The sequence below is a fragment of the Meriones unguiculatus genome, chromosome 6 (genome assembly GCF_030254825.1).
Source record: "Meriones unguiculatus strain TT.TT164.6M chromosome 6, Bangor_MerUng_6.1, whole genome shotgun sequence".
Lineage (NCBI taxonomy): Eukaryota > Metazoa > Chordata > Mammalia > Rodentia > Muridae > Meriones > Meriones unguiculatus.
In genome coordinates this window covers 15,654,461-15,659,450 of record NC_083354.1, presented here as the reverse complement: position 1 = coordinate 15,659,450, position 4,990 = coordinate 15,654,461, and positions in this window count along the sequence as shown.

Here is a 4,990-nt window from a genome sequence, read left to right as displayed (position 1 = left end):
TGTGCGCGTGTCTGCATACATATACATACTAAATAAAAACGTTACGTTTATTACCTATTGCAATCCCTCCAATCGCCAGCCCCCCCTCCCCCCCAAGACAGGGTTTCTCTGTGTCGCCCTGGCTGTCCTGGAACTTGATCTGTAGACCAGGCTGGCCTCGACTCACAGAGAACCGCCTACCTCTGCCTCCGGAGTGCTGGGATTAAAGGTGTGGCCACCACTTCCCAGCACCCACCTCTTATTTTTAATGAACAGGATGATAACTGGATCAAGGGTCAGCTTCCTGATAGTTGGAATGACACAGCAGGGCCCTGAAGAAACTTGCTCTTGGTTATCAGGCCACGGGGGTTTTGTACCCTCCCTTGCTACTGTTTTGACTCTGAGCTTCGAGTCTATGCAACCAGACTGTCACACTGCAATGGAGTGGTCGTTGAGAGGCGGCCGAAAACTGCACACTGGTGTATGTCCAAGTTGGCTTCTGGTTGCTGGGAGGGAGGGCCGTACAGTTCCAGAACTTTGTGCCAAGCACCGCTCACCTTTCCGCGGCCTGTGATTTATACTCTTGCCTAGTCTACAAGGCTGGGGGGAGGGGTAGGTGTCCTCAAGTGAGATGGGCTGGAACTGACCTTTCACCCCTCACAAAGAGCCAGCGACACAACAAAACTTCTCCTAATGGTTATTGGAGCCGTGTTTACTCTGTAAACATGCTTCCTGCTAGTCAGACCCATAAGCCTCTCAGGCGTTAGTTGTGTGGACTCTTGTTAGTGGCTCCAAGCTAACATTCCCTCTGGGATGAGGAGTGTGGGAGAGCCGTGAACCACGGACTTACACCGAAGGAGGGTTTTAGAATACGGTGGTGGTAGTTTACTGAGAGAATCTGTAGTAGGCTGAAAACAAACTCTGCTTTTGAGGCTGGAGAGATGGCTCCGGGGTTGGGAACACGGGCTTCTCTTGTGGAGGACCTGGGTTCAGTTCCCAGTACCCACATGGCAGCTCACGGTTGTCTGGAACTCCAGTCCAAAGCGATCCGATGCCCTCCTCTGACCCCCATGGTCACCAGGCACATACACGGGACATGTTTGTACATGCAGGCACAAGACTCGTACACATAAACTTTTAAAAAGAGTTAAAATTCTGTTTTTATATGTGTCTGAATTTCTCCTCTTAAAACCCAAAGTATGTGTGTGCAGATGTGTATGCATGTATGTATATGTGGAACTCAGGATAAGCATGGGTGCTATTCCTCACCACCCACCGTGTATTTAAAAAAATTATTATTATTGTTTGTGTGCATGATGTGTGTGAGGCCTGTGCAGCAAACCCCTTTATCCACAGAACCCTCCCACTGCCCCCACCTTCTTTCTTATACAGATCTTTATTTTATTTTCGGTTACATGTATGTGTGTGTGCTGGACAGGGCAGAGGCTGGAGTCACAGGTGTTTGGGTGCTACCTGAGATGGGTGCTGGGAGTCAAACAGTATATGCTCTCTATCCCCAACCTTACTGATTTTTCTCAGATAGGGCTCTTGCTGGCCTGGAACTCACCAAATAGGTCAGACTGGCTGGCAAGCAGTCTCCAAAGATCTGACTGTCTCTGTCTGCCAGCTTTGGGATTATAGCCATGAACCACTATAGCCTGCTCTATCTATCTGTCCGTCCGTCCATCCATCCATCCATCCATCCATCCATCCATCCATCTATCTATCTATCTATCTATCTATTTTTGAGACTGGGTTTTTCTGTGTAATAGAGTCCTGGACTCAACTAGAGTCCTGGACTCAATTTGTAGATCAGGCTAGCCTCGGACTCACAGAGATCCACTTGCCTCTGCCTCCTGAGTGCTGAGATTAAGGGTGTGTGCCACCTTGCCTATATATATATATATATATATATATATATATATATATATATTTTTTTTTTTTTTTTTTTTTTAACATAGGTTCTTAGCATCAAACTCAGGTCACTGAGCTTGTAGGCAAGCACTTACCAACTGACCTATCTTTCCAGCCCACGCTTGTCTTTTTAGTTAATTGACATATTTAGTTTGTGTGTGTGTGCGCATGTTTGTGCATGCCTCGGCACGTGTGTGGAGGTCAGAGGACAACTTTCAGGAGTCAGCTTTCCCCTTCCACTGTGTGTGTTCCTGGGATGAAACTCAGATCGTCAGACTTAGGGCAAACACCATCACCTGTTGAGCTATCTTGCTGGTTCCCACTTTCCTTTTCTTGACTTCTATGTCTTCCCTTTCTGCTCTTACCAGCTCAATGTCATCTGTCATCTTTAATTCCCTCTGATTCCGGGAATTCAGGTCTGGTGCAAAAAAATTCTTCCCTCATTAAAAACAATTATTTTTTTTTGAGCCCAAAACCCTAGAAGAATGTCTTAATGCTTGGTAATTTATCATGAAAGAACTTTTGAGAATTTTCTCAGTGTGATGGCTAAGGAGGGAGCAAGAAACAGATTCTTCCTGCAGGTTTTGGTGACACCTCATAGGTCTCCCACAGCCTGGGGACCTGCGCTGGAGAGAAGTGGCCGCCTTGGTCTCATATTGCTGTCTCCATCTTCTATTTTCTGTATCTTGAGAGCACCAGCAATTTAGAGAAACAATGATTACATGTGACTTTGACATAAAGAAGAAATTGAGATTTAGAAGTGGGGCCCAGCTAACTTTCATTATATTTGCTTATGTTCATTTAATTAGTCAGGGTCTCCCTGTGTATCCCTGGCTAGCCTGGAACTCACTATGTAGACCAGGCTGACCTCAAACTCAGAGGTCCACCTGCCGGTGCCTCCCAAGTGCTGAGGTTGAAGATGCACCCCTCACAACCAGCTCTTGTTTTAATTTTCTTTATGTGTGCGCGTAGGCACATAACTGCAGCTGCTTATAGAGGTTAGAGGTGCTGGGTCCCCAGAGCTGGAGGTCCAGGCAGCGGTGAACTGCCCAGGCACGGGAGCTGAGAATTGAACTTTGGACCTCTGGAAGAGCAGCAAACACTTTTAACAAAGACTGAGCCATCTCTCCAGCTCCCGGTTTATTGTAATTTTAGTTATGTGCATATGTGTGTGTGTGTGTGTGTAGGTACGCACATTTGTGACTGCAGGTGTCTGCAGAGTTCAGAGGAGGCCCTTGGAGCTTAAGTTATGGATGGCTGTGTGCCGCCTCATGTGGGTGCCGGGGACCGAACTTGAGTCCTCTGCAAGAACAGTGCATACTGTCATCTTTCCAGCCTCACCTCTCGCCGTGTCTTAGTGGCAGTTGTTTTTGTAGTTTTTTTTTTAGAAGCAGAAGCAGTCACCTGTAAGTTTCATAGGTTGGTATGTAACTGGTAAATTGAGCTAGTGTCACATAGGGAACGTAGCTTATAATGGAGATCCAGCTTTGGTATTGTCTCTCATCTCCCTTCCAGACCTTTCTGAGAGGGCTGCTGAAGAGGCGGCTCAGCGGGCAAAGCACTTGCTGCTCAAGCGTGATGACCTAGATTTGAATCCTTAGCGACCAGGCAAAAGGCCGGCTCTGGCCACAAGTGCTGGGAGGTGGAGACAGGAAGATCTTTGGGGATTGCTGGTTGCCAGCTTAGCTCCAGGTTCCATGAGAGAGTCTTTAAGAGTAAGGCAGAGAGGGAATAGAGCGGGATACCAAACATCTTCATTTGGTTTCCATGCATGAGCGTGGGTGTTTGCACACACACACACACACACACACACACACACACACACACACACACACACACCCTGGCTGCGTACGAGTACTGTTTGCCTGTCGCTGGACGAAACTTTGACGATCCCTGATCCTCTTGGCTACTTGTAAGTGTAACAGCGGCACGGACTCTAAGCATAAGCACCACCTTCTCTAAGTGCTGAGGGATGGTTCAGATCCCTAACAGTTGAAGGTACAAAACAACCTTGTACCATTATTACACTCTCCTCTCTCCCGTCCCTCACCCTGGCTTCTTGAAGGAAGGGAAGGAAATCACGACTTTTATCCTGCTTTGCATTTCTCACTCTCCTTGGCTTTCTCAGTGTTTTTGTTCTGTTGATAGTGCCCAGGGAGGCACTGAGAGAAGGAGGAGGAAGGAGGCTTAAGATGCTGTCATCTTGGGTCAAGCCCTCTGGTGTCAGGTGTTTAAGCCAGGGACTCCTGATAGGGCTTCCCAGGAAACTTCCCCTGCCTCCCCTTGACAGCAGGGTTCGAGTTTGGATGTAAGTGACTCCACAGCCCCTGAGAAAAGCCGGTGTGCCCCAGGCTTCTGGCAGCAGCTTCCTCCAACCCTCTCTGAGGTCTTATAAGAAACCATTCAAGAGGAAACCGTGTTGTTTGTCTTTGAATGAAACTCCTCTAGACCCTGGGAAATAGTCATTCCTGTGTGTGTGTGTGTGTGTGTGTGTGTGTGTGTGTGTGTGTCTGTCTGTCTGTCTGCAAATTCCACCAAAGAAACAGCTCATTTCTTGCCCAAGTGGGAGCACTAGCGGGGGTGCATGGAGTGTTTCAGGAGCACTTAGGCTCCCACAAGTCTGTGGTCCACTCATTTCTGACACTCTGTTTCCAGGCTGAGGAAAGGTTTCCATAGGACAGTTTCTTTCAAGACAATCATCTTTACCAAAGGTCTCTTCTTCTTGTTCTTGTTCTTTCTCCTCCTTCTTTTCCTTCTCCTCCTTTCTTCCTTCTCCTCTATCCTTTTCCTTTTTCCTCCTCCTCCTTCATTGTTTTTTTTTTTTTTTGTTTTTTTTGTTTTGAGTTAGGGTTTCTTTGTGTAGCCCTGGTTGTCCTGGAACTCACTCTATTGACCAGGCTGACTTTGAATTTTGAGATTTGCCTGCTCTACCTGCCGAATGCTGGGGTTAAAAAAAGGTGTGTGCTACCACTGCCTGGAAAATCCTGCTTTTTTGTTTTGTTTTGGTTTTTTGAGACAGGGTTTCTCTGTGTAGCCTTGGATGTCCCAGACTCATTTTGTAGACCAGGCTGGCCTCAACTCACAGGGATCACCCAAC